Source organism: Protopterus annectens, chromosome 1.part2 (genome assembly GCF_019279795.1).
Source record: "Protopterus annectens isolate FY-2018-M chromosome 1.part2, PAN1.0, whole genome shotgun sequence".
Taxonomy (NCBI): Eukaryota; Metazoa; Chordata; order Ceratodontiformes; family Protopteridae; genus Protopterus; species Protopterus annectens.
The window spans coordinates 1,188,707,411-1,188,724,948 of record NC_056727.1 but is presented as its reverse complement, the minus strand read 5'-3'; positions in this window follow the sequence as shown (position 1 = coordinate 1,188,724,948).

The window sequence follows — 17,538 nt, the reverse complement described above, 5'->3', positions numbered from 1 at the left end:
ATAACTGCTAGAATATCCTCTGCTGCTTTGCTCAACTTTGTGTTTTTTTCCTTTCCCTTTAATACCCATACTTAAGGGCATTTATACCTACCACCAGGACATGCCATGGTATCACATGCTGGAAAAGGACATCATGCCCTCTTACAACATTCAGTTTAACCACACAGTGTCTAATGCATGAGTGCAACTGAAAAGAGAGGAAACAAAAAAGAAAATATACAAAGATATATAAACATATGCCTGTATGACTTACTGAGGATTCCATCTACCGTTGCTGGATAGTGAGAGACAATATAGATCTGTGAGAAACTTGTGAGTATCATAAATTCCCATAGATCCATTTCTCCAATAGAACATCTAATAGTCCTCCCAATCAACTAAAATGATAAGCATGCATCTGCCATATCTGACTTTAATTGTCTGCATATCTGACACCTGGGGCCCTCTGCTTTGCTTAGTTGGTGGCAAGAGTCTCAAGTAGTAAAAAATTAGTTCTTCCAAGAAGCCAGAGCAAGAGAATGGCAAAAGGCCAAATGCTCAGAAGGCCAAATTCTGTAGCACCAAGGTGCCACAAGAAGGCAGACTCTTGGAATCATGACTCAAGCTATAATGCATGGTGAAGGTATGAAGCAATGACCAAGTAGTTGTTCAACAATATCTGCAGTAGATATATTCCTGAATCAATTAGCAAATTTAGCTCAATCTTACTGAAATTGCTTTTGACTGTACCATTTTCCAGTGGGTGATTCAGGGCCTATCTCTGCAGATAAAAGCCCAAAGATTCAAAATCCACTGAGCAAAAATGATAGCAGCCAACAAAGCAATCTTCCAAGGGGAAACAAATCATTGCTGCAAAACAAACACTTTTGCATGGGGGATAGATGGGTCCACTGGCCATGAAATGAAAGTGCCATGAAGGACAAGTGCTCTTAAAGGTGGAAAAGGATGCAGAATAGTTTTGATGAACTACTTAACCAACTAGTGCTCGACCACAATCCATCTCTCCAGAAGTTCATGACAGACAGAGATATGCACCTTCACTGCAGTATCATTCAGATTCAGGTCATACTGTTGTCAGTGACTGGTAAACATCACCTAAAAACAGAAAATCTGAAATGACACTGGATATCCCTCCACAAATATGAGCAATGTCTTCCGCAAATAAGAATATGTCTGATGAGTGGAAGGTTTCCTGGTATCCTTAATTACATCTGAGACTTCAAATAGTTTATCTTGTGGGACCACAGAATCTACACTTGAATACACCCACTGAGGTGTGGCTACTTGTTATTCCAGCCAAGAAGAGTTCCTTGGCTTGTAACAGCACAGTTTTCTTCACTTTTAAGGATACGAGAACCAAAAACGAGACTTTCCTTTCAGTGCCAAGAATAGGTCTTTGTATTTTTTGTATTTGTTCTCTTAAATTTGTTATGCAGTATGTAATCAAATAATCAGGCTAGAAGTATACATGAATCTTCCCTTCAAGAGCACACTGTCAAATCATACTTGCCAAGCTGAACTGAGTAGACAAGTGATGAAGAGCTTGGTTTGTACTGCGGCTCTTCAAAGGTATATATTAGCTAGACCTGATTCATGAATTCTCATCTCCCAGAAGGACTGCGGATGTGGTCATGGAATCTGCCTCTACATCCACTTCTCCCACAGTGTTAACTATTATGGGCTGGTGGATCATTATGTGGCCTACTTCCAGATGTGCTCTACTTGTCTGTATATGGTGTGTGCGCCACTCTGGTCTGGTTATCTAATCAGAACAAGAGGCTCTTTTCTCACATAAACTACCAGGAATCTGTGGTAAGAAGTGATGCCTTTAACTCCAGCAAGTTGATAGAATTTTTCTAATAATACAGCTAGGAAAGCACCCATCATCTAAACATTAGAGCAGTTCTAGTGTAGGAAGAGAAGACCCATACTGTGATGTGAAGGTGGGCAAGCCTGAGACTTTTGAAAAAGAGCCAAGTCAGAGCTGAGCCAAGGGTTGTAGAGAGTAAAAGAGTAGCACAGAGCTCTAAAAATACATGCATGCACACAGTATGCCCTTTAGAAGCCGGACTATTTTTCCACACAAAAGCTGCCTGCCCCCACCGCCATAAAACAGATAACCACTTTCTGCATACACTTTGCTTATCTGATTGCGAAGAAAGTGAAAAACAGTTATTGTGTATTTCAGCTAGCTGCTCACAGGACACAAGCACTAACCCTCCTCCCCAAAATTCCACGTTGATGATGATTATTCAACAGTCTTAATATAAATGCACCCTGCATACTCCCAAAAGATAGCCACCTTCTCTGTATCACTATTGTCAGGTGTGATAAAGATGAATATACCCAGTCTCAACCTGTTTACTCAACGAGCAGAGGCAAAGTAAAGAAATATGGGACTAAATGACAAAATCAGGCAGAGTTTAAACAGTACTCTGAAATATGAACAAGATTTGCATTAGAATGTATTTTTCTGAAGAAAATAAACTCTGAAACTCAAATGCTTGTGATTATTTGGTGACTATAATTCTTAACAGTTTGTCAGAAAACCACAATATGAGTAAAAAAAAATCAAGAACATTCTGTGAGAAAGATACGAGGGACACTTATTAATGTATTTCAACTTTATTTGCACGCACATATGGATGTCTCCCTACCCACAGCAAGCCAAATCAGGAACTATGTCACTGTCTTTTGTTTTTCACACTCAGAGGATCTCCCTCTCCTCCTATCATGGAAGAAATGGCCACAAGATTCTATTCTGACTTACAGTTACGCATTGTTATTCCTAACACCAACCCCAATCGCTATATCAATTTGTTTATAAAATGAATAAACAAAAATATAACACGTCTCAGACCTTCATAATGTGGAACAATTTGTGTTGTAGTCAGAGCAACCAGATAAAATGTAGAACATTTCCAATAATATCTGCTGAAACACTTTCTGCTTATTCAAAATACATACCTACTACTTAAAAAGAAGAGTTGTCTGAAATTTCAACTAAAAAAAGATAGTTCTATGGTAACCTCCCCCCTACAAAACTTCAGCAGATTGCTCGTGTCTGCTGTCACAGAATGTACCAAACCAAGAGCTCTCACAGCCTACAAGTCCAGTCTGAAAACATGGCAGTGGAAAAAACAAGAAGATGGCTCAGCTTGTTCCTAGATATTCAACTTGCCAGACCAAGAGTCAAAGCCAAGTTTACTCTGAAGCTTGAGCCTGGCTCAAGCCTACAATGGTTTGTCTACCTGTACAGTTATGTATTAGAATATTCCTCTATTCCAAATTTCAGCAACATGAGTCCAACACCAGGAAAGCAAGTGGGGACACTGCAGCTTTGGCCACCTCACCATTCACTACAGCACCCCTGTCCTGAAGATTATGGCCTGCATACTGTGACCTCTATCAAGGACAAAAGAAGCCAAAGGGTCTAATCTTGTCATGTTAATGCATCCTCACCCATGATGAGAGAAGCATCACCTTCTGGATCCCCCTCTGTAGGTGGAAATGAGCAGCAATAAAGACCACTTAATCCATCCCCAGTGAAGGCAATCCCTTAAGTTAAACTCAGAGATGACTTCTACTGTTTGTAGAGACTAGTAAAGTGCATGTGCATGTATATATATATATATATGTATATGTATATATAGGAAGAAGACTGTTATTTGCCAGAAGTCTGGCAGTTAGAGCAAAGGATTAAAGATTTGACCTGTTTGAGCTGCTCCCTGTAATCAGAGACTGAGGGTTTATTCCTTCCACCTCCATTTGCCTACTGTGTGACTCCAAGCAAGTCATTTGATCCAACAGTGCTCCTAGAACACCCATGAAAAGGGAACACTTGTGACCAATGTGTTTACCTTGTTAATAAATGTATAAAAAAGGATTACTAGGACTTTTCTGTTAACAAATGTATCAAAAATATTAAATTAGTAAAGAAGCAGCATATGGGGGAGATTAAAAAAACTGATGTGATCAAATCTGCATAGATAGTTGGTTATGTTAAAACAGGAGCCCTATGGATGTCTGACTGGAATGTGCTGTCTCTTCTTCAGGTATGTCATGGAATTTGCTATTGCAACATCACAATACAACAGTGACTGGGTATTTGCCCTTTTCCCACTACAGTGTGACACTGGAGTTTGTATATATATATATATATATATATATATATATATATATATATATATATATATATTTTATATATAGAGAGAGAGAGAGATAGCAAGTGAGATAGATAGTCAGGTGGGAATTGTTCCTTAGTCTGACATATAGTGCACAGGATTAAGGCTATTAGCTGTTAACAAGCTGCACCTTATAGTCCAGGATTGATTGCTTCAGCCTTAATTTGCCTGTTGTGTGACTCTGAGGCAATTGGACTAGGCTCCTCAATGGTCTCTTTTACCACATGGCTAGTAACTACCTATGAACTTCTGAGTGCAGGGACTCAACTCATGACAAGGATTTTGTGACAACATGCCACTAGTGTGGCCCAGCTATGGCTATAATCCTGCTACTAACCCAAGGGACAGGCACTATAGACACCATGACACGCAACCCCAATGTGGTTGATTCCTGTGGGTACACTTTTTACAGCCCCTCTCACTACTGGCCATCAGTAAGCATGAACTCAAACTTTAGTAGCTGACAAGAGATGTGCAACTTCCACAAACCCCGGGAATGCCAAGAGGGCAGATTCATGTTGAGAAGGGACTGCCAAGAGGGCAGATTCATGTTGAGAAGGGTGTAATTGTGTGTATCCTTATACTTATTGTCTTTGTTTCTTTACTTTCTTTGGCACTAGCCTGGTATCCCACAAGGGATCTCCCTTCTGGTGATTCATGACTATCCTTCAAATCATTTTTGTCCAAGAAAAGTACCCAAAGAATCACTGATGAACAACATTCTAATCTTTTGTAGCGAGGAACAAGCCCCTCTGCACTCCCATGTGGAGGGAGACATCCAACACCTCTTAATTTATATATATATATATATATATATATATATATATATATATATATATATATATATATATATAGCAACTACATAACCTCACAGTAGCAGAGAAAGGGCAACTCCTTACATTTGCTGAAAGTGGCTTTCATTGATAAATCTATTTTGCTGTAGTCAGTCTGACAAAAAGCATTCAAAATCTCTTCACATTTTGTCTTCTCGTCACTGCTCTGGGCATACTCAACAGTCACCACCTTGTGGCAGACTTCTAGCTTTTCTCTGTATCTAAGAGACCAAGCTGACTCACTGGCCCTTACAGCAGTGCATGAAGTTATGCACATCACCAGGCAAACAGAAAAGTCATCTGGCAGAATTGTAAGGATTGGTATCAAAGTTACTCTTCAACAGTTTCTGTTGTCACTGCTGTTTAACTCAGAATACGTACATGCAGTATATTTTAGTACCACAATGCTAATCTTCCACAAGTTGTGTGTAGTATGCTCAGGCTAGTGGCACTTCTCTTTCACCAGTACATCATCTCAGCACCCATGAAATGTCCACTATCACATGTAATGTCCATTTTCTCTGTGTCCAGTTATAATACTTTTTCACTTAAACTTTGCTTAGAACACATGAGATGGATTCAGTAATGGTGGTAAAGATTAACATGGAATGGGCTAACATATAGAAGAGGAAAAGGGTGAAGCAGTTTATATATGAAGTACAGGAAATAACAGGCTAGTAGTCTCTGTGTACATTTTATCTGCATACATTCTTTGTTCCAGTATTTAACACTATGCTTTTAAAAGAGACCTGTTTTTTAAAAACATATAAAAAGTCACCAGAAGACTGATAAACCGGTACAATCCAGTGAAATGCACCACCATAGTGTGGACATGATTGACTGCCACATTCTATGCCCACATCTTGTACAAGCTAGTCCCATTGCACAAACTGTCATATTCTGTGGGATTGATAGCTGCTAATTAATTATGCAAATATACAACTTTTTCAGCAGAAGATGATAACATGGCAATCCTGGTCAGTGACTCTGTCTTGTCTCACTCATATTCAGAAGTCTTACGTATCCATCTGTCCAGCTATCCTTTTTCAGTACTAGTTTTATATAATTCTGTATCCAGGAGCAGTAGATATAACACAGAAAGCAGTGCTGGGGGGACACCAGTCCATCACAAGACAGGGAGAGTATACACACACACACACACACACACACACACACACACACACACACACACACACACACACACACACACACACACACTCTTTATCTGTGTTGAACTGAATCTGTGCACAAGATTTATGTTTGTTGATATTTAAACAAAATGTAAAGGGATAGAGGCCCTGAATTTATATTTGCCAATTCTGCAGTCATTCAACAGTGAACATTTATGAAAAGTAAAAAATACCCACTGACAGTGCACAATGTTCTTGCATAAGGATGACTCACCACTCGAAAGTGCACTACAGTTCAGCTCTTATTTTATAGATAGTATAGCATCTCTAACTACGGATTTCTCAACATCTAATCCCAGCCCTGTACAACAGCCACATGTCACCATATCCACTTTCACCTTGAAACCTGTAACCACATCCTATATAAAACTTCTCTTAAACACATTTAAAGTGTGCTCTTCTTCAGCTGATGACATTCCAAATGAGTAACAAAAAATAGCAGCCAGTAGCATTGCTTGTTCTGTCTCAGTCCTTATAAATAGGTTAATCTGGGAATTTCACATTTCCTCTCTCTGGAAAAAGTCAGACATTATCCCTCTGCACAAAGAAGGAAATTTAACAGACATTAATAACTTTAGACCTATAGCAATCTTATCTCCTTTACCAAAATACTTGAAAAATGTATTCAAAAACAATTGCTAAATTATGTCTTACAGGAAGAACTTTTATCCTCCACACAATATGGCTTCCATCTTTCACATATTATACTAGCACTGTATTTCTAACACTATACAGATACTGTCAATAAAGTTGGAGATAACAACAAACTAGTCTCCTTATTTCTATATTTGTCTAAAGGCTACAACACTGTTTGTCACAGCAAACTTCTACTTCAGACGTGCTCACTAGGTCTCTCTTAGCCTACCCTTCTGCGTTCAAAACGCTACGTGCTCACTAGGTCTCTCTCAGCCTACCCTACTGTGTTCAAAACGCTACCTGTCAAATAGTTATAAGACAGTAAAATGGCACTTCCCATTCTCTCCTTACCTCCCAGTCAGCACTGGTGTAACACAAGGCTCACTCCTCTCTCCTTTACTTACTTCCATACTGCCAATTCTCATCCCTGACTTTGTCTCTACATGTACCATAGGCCTGTTTTTCCCTTACTTTGCATTGCAATTCCTGTTTGTATTAGACTAACTTACCTTTCGTTTCTCTACAAACTGTCTGACATTTCTCTATTATCTCATTAAATGATTGTCATATACCTTATATCAATTTTTAACCAGTGTCTTTATATTATGTCTAATTTGTTATAATTATTTAAACTGCAGATGTTTTTGTTTTATTTGTGAAGATTGTAAAATTATTGTTCTTAAAATTATCTGCAATAATTTGGAGCTTTTCTCCCAGGGCCTAAGCTGAAAATGGACTTCTACCCAGTCAGACATTCCTGGTAATCAAATGTCAATAAATAAATAAATAAATAAATAAATAAATAAATAAATAAATAAATACATAAGGTTTGACTTTACTACGACTAATATGTCTATCCATTTCCAGTTAAGTTCACTGAAAGCAATACAGTCAAAACAGAGGCACAAAAAACAAATAAAAACTGTACAACTGATTGTTAGACAATGCACACAAGCACGGCACCACACACACACACACACACACACACACACACTCACCAAATGGCAATTTAGAGTATCAGCGACCTACTTACCCACACATGTTTGGGATGTGGGAGCTATAATAACAAAGCCTGGTGAAAATCCATGTTGCAACTAGGAAGACATGAAACCTCAGATAGAAGGCACCTCAGCTGGGACTCTCTCTGAAGAACCTAGCACTGTGAGGAAGCAATGGCAACTACACAACTTTGCTAAATCTTTTTGCAGTAGTGCCAGCATTCGCTAGATTTTACAGATAAAATTTTTATTTAGCACTTATTGTCTCTGATCTTTATTATAAGATTGTTTCTTATATTCATAACTCAGTCACTGAAAGAGCATTTCCTTATTCTCCGATCCTATCACCAAAATCATAACTTCTAACTTTCTTACTTCATGTTGTACCTAAACATTGTTGTTTTTTAAATAATTCCATTTCTGCAAATTTTGTTATTCCATTAGGTATTTACATGTGTTCACCATGCCTATCACCTTCATGGGTTAATGCATCACGATGCCGATCAGTCTCTGAACCATTTTGCTACACAACTCCTGAGGCCTTTGTGTTATACCTGTACTGACAGGTGAGCTTCAGAACTGGCACAGCATCCCAAGGAGTGGACTCACAATAGGAAATTCACTCTGGGGATCACCTCTGTTGCTTTGCTCGACAGGGGCACAGGAAAATAATTTTCTTGGGTGGCGAAAGCCAGGGTTCCTTTTTGGCTAGGCTTATATAGGCCCTAGGGCCAATAGCCTAGTACCTACCTATGAACCAACAAGACTGAAGTCATCACTCCCTGTGTCATTGATTCACCTTGTCACCCATCCCAGCATCATGGTATATATAGAGTCTCACCAAACTGGCCAAACTCCTTGGGGTTATCACCTTCAATGTCTAGTTGTCCTGTTACAGCTAAATCACATGTTCTTCTTCATTTCTTACTGAGCTCTTGAAAGAATGAGTTCGGCTTAAGAATACAATGTTTCCAAAAATGTGGAAAGTTGTTTTTTAAGTACTGTTACACTTTTACATTCCATTCCCCCTTTATCACTCAGAACCCAGACTATAAGTACATGGACATTATCAGCACAGTGGGTGCTCTCCGGTGAATGTATTGAAACTAATATAAATAATACATGTAAAACACAAGGGTTTTATGAATGGTAGCACAAGCACAAATGCATATTATGAAAAATAATCCTAATTCTAAGCAAATTAGTCCATCAGTGAAGAAACTTGTAAACAAGAAGCTGAGTAGTATCAGTTACACATTTTGAAATGCTCGAAGCAGAAAGCATTAACAAAGATGCACCTGTTTTGCTTTACACTCACACTAAAAATGCCTGCTTGACTGGTCTGTTTATCTGTTTCCCTATGCAAATAAGTCTTGTCCTCTGATTCTGTAGTCATAAATCAGTTCATGCAAATACCCTGAAAGTAGTTCTATTTTTAAACAGTAAAGGTGAAATGCAGGTGAATCTATATCACAGCACACAGGAGATAAAAAAAATATATATATATATATACATTTAAAGTGAGCTACTTGGGAGAGTCTCTTGGCCCAATTCATTACCAAAAATTCTTATTTTGGCCACTTGGTAAACAAAAAAACATGTACACACAAACATCCTGGTCTGGTAGAAAATTTATTTTTTTATTATTTTATTTTTTAAAGATATTGTTTCATTTTGTTTTCTCAATTTACAGGCCACCATAAAATCCACCAGCTGGTTCAATTTTCTAGGCTAAAACTTGATGACTTTTGACCTTGACAATATTATGTTTACTGGACGTTTTGATGGTGTTTCTGCAAAGAAGAACTAAAGAAATCTCTGTTGATGTGCTAACATGGGTCCTGCCCAAACTCAACATTCTGCATATAGCAAAAGTCATCTTACAAACTATTATCTATCATGTTTCCTGCATAGTATCTGATAATGCCAGTGAATTTATATGATGCCACTGCTGGGCAACATTCTGAATGACCATATTTTATGACAGCTCCTTCGGTCCATAAGAAAAAACATCTCCAGTTGTCCTGGTAGAAGTGGGAAATTACACATTCCTTGACTTTTGCTTAAATGGTTAAAAGCAATGATATGACAAAAAGTTGTACTGCTTAAAAGATGTTACTGTGCACATATGTATAGTACAGTTGTGTACACTTACCCTAAATGTAGATGTTCGAGTGTATTCACTGTTGCAGTCATTACATTTGGGTAATCTGCTGGCAGCTTGCCCTCAAGTCAGCCTAATTAACAAAGTCTTGGGTCCTGCATCAGTTGCTGTCCCTTCTTTCATGACGTCAGGTCGTCAGGGTTATAAAACATGCAGCCGACGCCATTACATCAGTTTTTCTTGCCCCAGATGTCAGGTGCCCCCCAAATGGGGAGCAAAAAAAAAAAAAAAAAATATATATATATATATATATATATATATATATATATATATATATAAGAAACACAAAAATATACCTCCAAACAAAAGCAAATACACCAAAAAGGCTTTTAAGTATAATAAAAGAAAGAAGAGGTATAGTAAAAGTAAAACAGGGGGCTGGAGGGTGGGTAACCAGGACTGCAACAGTGAATACATTCAAACATCTACATTTATGGTAAGTGTATACAACTGTACTATGTTCTTCATGTTTCACTGTTGCAGTCATTACATTTGGGTAGATTCCCAAAGCTATGGTTGGGAGGAGGAATTTAGATAGCATTAGGGCCAGCTATAAGGCCCTGCAATACTGCAGTGGCAAAGCCAGCTCTGGATTTAGAGAAAATTGGCAAATGATAATGCTTGGTGAAAGTACGTACAGAACTCCAGGTAGCAGCTTCTAGGATGTCCCTGGTAGGGACGCCTCTGAGAAAGGCTGTAGAGGTAGATGCAGCCCTGGTGGAGTGAGGTCTGATCCCCTGGGGGATAGTTTTTCCATGGTGCTTATAGCAGAAATGAATGCAATGGCTTATACATTTAGAAATGGTTTGCTTTGAAAATAGCCTTCCCCTCTGCCCCTGCAGCAAATGCCACCAGCAGTTCAGATTTCCTTTGAGGTTTAGTCCTGTCCAAGTAGAATCCAAGCTGTCTGTGCACAATCTAAGGAATGCAGTATCCGTTCCACTTTATTCTGTGGATTGGGAAAGAAGGTTGGCAAATGAATGGACTGATTAAGAGCCACACAGGATACCACCTTGGGCATGAAGGATGGATTGGTTCTGAGGGACACCCTGTCTGCATGAAAGATGATGAAAGGCTCCACTGCCATAAGGGCCTGTAATTCAGATACCCTTCTAGCTGAAGTGATTGCTAAAAGGAAAGCTGTTTTCCAAGAAATAAATTTTAAGTCTGCAGTAGCAGCTGGCTCGAAAGGAGGTAGAGTGAGTTTCTCCAAGACAAAGTTAACGTCCAAGACTGGGGTTGGAGCTCTCCTGGGTGGTCTCAAATTTTTGGCCCCTCTGAGGAACTGCTTGAGCAGTGGATGAGAGAAGAGGGGAGGTTCTGTGTTGCAATGAGCTGAAATGGCTGAGGCATGGATTTTAATGGAGGAAAAAGACAGGCCCTTATGAAGCATCTCAGTTAAATATTGCAAAATCTGAGGTAAATTGGGCACTGCTGTGCTCATCCCTTGAGACTGATTCCAGGCACAGAATCTTTTCCATTTGTCAGCATAAGATTTTCTAGTACTAGGTCTTCTCGCCTCCAAAATGAAATCCATCACATGTTTGCTGAGGGATGCTAAGGGTGAATTTAAGTGATTAGCCAAGCTGCAAGATTCAGTGTTTGGAGCTGAGGGTGCAGAATTTGGTTGTCCTGCTGAGACAGTAAGGAAGGTATCTGAGGCAGGAGCCAAGGAGAAATGAGTGACACACTGCACAGGAGTGGGTACCAGTGTTGGCGAGGCCAATCTGGAGCAATAAAAATCATTTTTGGTTTGTCCTGTTTGACTTTTAGTAGAACTTTGGAGAGCAAAGGCAGAGGTGGAAAAGCATAGACAGATAGTTTTTTCCAGCTGAAGGACAGAGCATCCACTTTCCAGGCTTTTATTCTGAGTTCTTGTGCAAAATTTGTCCAACTGGTAGTTCTGGGGTGAGGCAAAAAGATCTGTGTCTGGTCTCCCCTATTTGCGTGTCAACATGTTGAAAATCTGTGGTTCCAGTTTCCATTCGTGAGGGTCCATGAGATTTCTGCTTAGTTTGTCTGCCATAACATTCTGCTTTCCTGGCAGGAATTGAGCATGTAGTTGCACTTGGTAGCTCAAGGCCAGGTTCCACAATGCCATGGCTAGTCTGCAGAGGGGGTAGGAATGTGTACCCCCTGCTTGTTTATGTACCACATATCCGTGGTGCTGTCTGTCTTTATCAGTAATTGTCCTGGATGAAGGTAGTCCTTGAAGGCTGTCAGTGCATTCTGTACAGCTAGCATTTCTTTTTGATTGATATAAAGGTGCATTTGATTTGGGCTCCATTTGCCTTGAATGCACTGCCCTGCCAGATGAGCCCCCTATGCATAGTCTGATGTGTAGTTAGGGTTCGGGCAGAAGGGGGTGGTGTGAATGGCAGTCCCTTGTTTTGGTGGCAGGCCTCTGCCCACCATAGGAACTCTATGAGCAGGCAATGTATGATAGGAATCATTGTTTCCAGACTGTGACAATGTTGACTCCATAAACCTTTTAAGTACCACTGAAGTTTCCTCATATGCAGTCTTGCATATGGAATTAGAAGAATGCATGAGGCCATGAACCCCAAGGCTTGCAGTATTTGCCTTGCAGATAGCAGGGTTTTTGTGGCCACCTGTTTGAAGTAAGTCACCGAATGAATTTGCTTTTCTGGCATAAGGAAAGCCATCTGGGCAGTTGTATTCAAGCTTGCACCCAGGAATGTAATTTTTTGAGAGGGTACCAGTTGATATTTCTTTTCGTTTATGGTGTACCCTAGACAGGTTAGAAGTCTTTTCACAAACGCCAGATGTTGTAGAAGAAGGGCCTGGTTTTCTGCCTGAATTAGACAATCGTCCAGGTATGGATATATTTGAATATTTCTTTGCCTGTAAAATGCAATTACTGGAGCCAGGCACTTTGTGAATACCCTGGGCGCAGTAGACAAGCCAAAGGGCAGTGCAGAGAACTGATAATGCATGCAGCCTGCTTTGAAGCATAGGAATCTTCTGCAAGATTCCCTGATTGGGATATGCAGGTAAGCCTCTTTTAAGTTGAGAGTTGCCAACCAGGCATCCTTGCCTAGTATAAGAAGTAACTGGTGAAGAGTCAGCATCTTGAATTTTGGAATGTCCAGGAAGGTGTTCAGAGTAGACAGGTCCAGAATTGGATGCCATGATTTGTCTTTTCTGGGTACCAAGAAAAGTCTGGAATAGAAACCTTGTCCCTTTTCCTCTTCTGGTACTAGTTGAATAGCCGCAATGTTTAGGAGGGAAAGTACTTGTTTCTGAGCCTCTGCCCACTGATTTGGGGGCAGGTCTGGCCACCCGCTTGGTGTTTGCAGCGTGTGGAAATGAAATCTGTATCCCTGGGACACTTTATTTAAAACCCATTTGTCCTGGGTTATAAGTTGCCAGTATCTTGAATGAAGAGCCAGTTTTCCCCCCAAAGGGGCAGCTAAGGGGTAATTGCTTGGTAATTGTAAAGGGAAGTCATTGAGACCGTTTTCCATAGGGTGGTGCCTTGTTGCTTCCAGATTTGGAAGTGGAAGCACCCCATTGCTTAGTTCTGAAAGTCCCTTGGGACTGAAACATGGTGATTTTGCAATGTCTGGGTTTGGCCGTAGTGGCTCTGGAAGGAGCTGGAAAGGACCAGTTCTTAGTAGGCCAATGACTACTAAATCTAGGAGGTTGCACTTGTAAGAAATGTTTCACAGTTTGCATAGATTTAGCTTTATCTTCCATCTTTTTTAGAACTTCTTCAGCCTTATTGCCAAATAAGCAGTCCTGCTGTAAAGGAGCATCCAAAAGTTTTGTTTTAACATGATCAGATTGCTCCTTAAGCCAAGCATGCCTTCTAAGCACAGACCCATTAGCAGCACCCCTACAAGAGGCCTCTAAGGAATCAAAATCACATTGCAAAGTATGTTTGCCAACTTGTTCAGCTGAATGCAATAAATCCTGCTAATCTTTATTCTCCACACAGTCAGAAATCAACATAATTTTCTGTTTAAGCAGTCCCATGATATGCTGTTTATATTTTAGCATATGGAATTGACAGTTTAAAGCCCTGATTGCTAAGGTTGCAGAAGTATAAACTTTTTTACCCCATCTATCCAGCACCCTGGAGTCTCTAACAGAAGGGATATGATTTTTAGCAATAGAAGCCTTAATGCCCTTGGGCCCCTGAGAAATGGTTTCAGGGTCTGCGACAGGACTTTTGAAAAGGAATTTGTGGGACTCAGGAACCCTGTAGTACCTGTCTGGTTTGCTAGGGGCTGGAGGCAAGGAATCAGGGGCCATACTGGATTCCGAAAACACATCATCAACAATAGCTAGAACAGGAGGTATAGCCAAAGGCTTATGCTGAGGAAGAAGAAGGAAATCCCTAAGCCTCTTTTTGGATTCAGAGAAATCCTGACTTTCCCAGTGGAAATGCTCCCTTAAGGTATGTAAAAGAGAAATCCTCGGGCGGAGAAACAGAGGGAATGGAATCATCTGCATCAGAGTCTTCATTAGCAGGTATGGACAAATCCAGATCATTAGAAGAGTCAGAAGAAACAAAGTCCTGTTCAGAAGATTCATAGTCAAATTCAATCCTAGGCCTCTTGGAAGGGGGGGGGGGGGTTTGACTACCCCTGATTACAGTAATTAAATCTTCAGCCATTTTGATCATTTGTTTTTTAGGCAAAGCGGCCTGAACATGTTGCCTGGGCGTCGGTTTTTAGACATAGATCGAGATTTAGGCCTTAGCACTGAAGATAGAGTCAGTTTAATATGCAAGTCTGTAGGCCTGAATACACCCTCAGAAGCCGGTGCCTGCTCAGTGGCTCTGGACCCATCCAAGGTAGAGACATCCACGGGTTCCATATGTGAAGCATCTCGTGGCATACCGGACTCTGAATGGGTTTCAGTAGAGGCCTGCGAATCAGAAGTAGCGTGTATCAGGGGCTGCGAAAGCGCCTCACTGAGTACCAGCGAACTGGCGATTGGCTTAGAAGAAGAGTTGTTGGCAGCTTTGGACCTCAACGGCCTGTCTCTGTCTTTTTCTTTGCATATTTTCGGTATTCCGGTAGTCGGATGGCTAACCAATGTCATTTCTGGATAATTAAACAGAGAGCCAAAATATTTTGAAGCAAAAATGTACTGACGATGGATAGTGCGCTGATTAAATAAAGCACAAAACCGACAGCAAGGTACATCGTGGTCAGGGCCTAGGCAAGGAATACAGCACAAATGAAAATCCTTATGAGGTATTTGCTTCCCACAAGTAATACAGTTATTAACTTTTACTGACATCGGTAAGGAGCAAGAAAAAGTTTCCCCAAAGGGGTACTTAGCTTTAAGTTGAAGACTTCAGTTCTGAAACTTGAAAACGAAAATTTCAGGAGTCGGCCGACCGGTACTTGCGAACTGCTTCGAGCACCGTGTGGCAAGAAAGACTGATGTAATGGCGTTGGCTGCATGTTTTATACCCCTGATGACCTGACGTCATGGAAGAAGGGATAGCAACCGACGCAGGACCCAAAACTTTGTTAATCAGGCCGACTGAGGGCAACCTGCCAGCAGATTACCCAAATGTAATGACTGCAACAGTGAAACACGATGAACATCCATAGTTCTTTTATAGAGGTGACTTTATAACCATATGTTGTGTTGCTCCACATTCTGCTGGTGTTTTCTAAAGACACAAGGTAGATCTGTAATTCAAGGATTTGAACTGTAACACTTCCTACATTTATATAATATTCTCAATGCAGAAAGGCATGCGTATCTACAAACGGCTCACAAATGAACCATGCTTTTTCCTTTTTTTCCATTAGTGCACATAAAAAGTACAGTTTTGTACCTACCATAAATGTAGATGTTCGAGGATCCACATTGCTGCAGTCCTAACTATTGGGTAGTCCGCTGTCCAGTCGGCCCGAATACCAAAGTATATGGCTGACGTCGGTCAGGGCGCATTAGACTGACGTCAGTACGTCAGGGTACTAATGCGCATGACCGACGTCATATCCTCAGTCTTTTCTTGCCCCAGATGTCAGAAGACCCTGAAAAGATAAGGCCAAAACCAAAAACTCCAAACATACCTGCACCAAAAATATGTACAATATATACAAAATTACCAGAATATAACCTCACCTACACAACCACCCCTAAACACAGAGGGAAGGAGGGAGGGTAAATTGGACTGCAGCAATGTGGATCCTCGAACATCTACATTTATGGTAGGTACAAAACTGTACTATGTTCTTCATTCCACATTGCTGCAGTCCTAACTATTGGGTAGAATCCCAAAGCAGAGGTAAGGGAGGCTGGCAAATCATAAGGAAGCAGGAACTGACAACATGCCTTGCAAAATAGCTGTGGCAAAACCAGCCCTAGACTTAGAGTAGAGAGGAAGGTGATAATGCTTAGAGAAAGTATGCACTGAACTCCAAGTAGCTGCCTCCAAAATATCCTTAGTTGCCATCCCCTTAGAAATGCTGTTGAAGTGGCAGTAGCCCTAGTGGAATGAGGCCTAATCCCAGCTGGAATCTCCTTGCCATGATGGGAATAACAAAATGCAATGCAAAACCCAATCCACCTAGAAATAGTTTGTTTTGACACAGGCTTGCCCTGCGAACCCAAAGCAAAAGAAACAAACAACTGCTGAGACTGCCTAAAATCCTTGGTCCTGCTCAAATAATAACGCAATTGCCTGTGTACATCTAAAGTGTGCAAAATCTTTTCCCCTTTATTTTGGGGATCTGCATAAAAAGTAGGCAAATGAATAGTTTGGTTTAAAGCCACACTAGAAACCACCTTAGGCATAAAGGAAGGATTAGTGCGTAAAGATACCCTATCCTTATGAAAAATTAAAAAAGGCTCTACCGCCATAAGGGCCTGCAACTCAGAAACCCTTCTTGCAGAAGTAATGGCCAACAAAAAAGCAGTCTTCCATGACAAGTATTTCAATTCAGCAGTAGCCGAGGCTCAAAAGGTTGTAGAGTAAGTTTCTCCAACACAAAATTGAGATCCCAAGCAGGAGTAGGAGCTCTACGTGGGGTCTTATATTCTTTGCCCCTCTAAGAAATTGCTTGAACAAAGGATGCGAAAACAATGGTGGGTCACAATCATAGTGAGCTGAAATTGCTGCAGCATGAATCTTAATAGAAGAGAAAGACAAACCTTTGTCCAATAACTCAGTAAGATATTGAAGAGCCACACTCAAATTAGGCTCAGAAATCTCCAAATTGTGTGCTGCACTCCAAAATAAAAATCTCTTCCATTTTTCTGCGTACACTTTCCTTGTACTAGGTCTTCTGGCTTCCATAATCACATTTAAAACTTGTTGAGGAAGTTGAGACCTGCTGTCTTTCAAAACAGAATATGCCAGGCTGTTAGATGAAGAGAGTGAAGCTTGACATTGAGCAGGTGACCGTCCCTCTGAGACAACAGGTGTGGAATCAAGGGTAAAGGCCATGGAGGCTTCCTTACCAGACTCCTCAGTAATGGGTACCAGTGCTGCGAGGCCAATCTGGAGCTATTAAAATCATCCTTGGCTTGTCTTGTCTG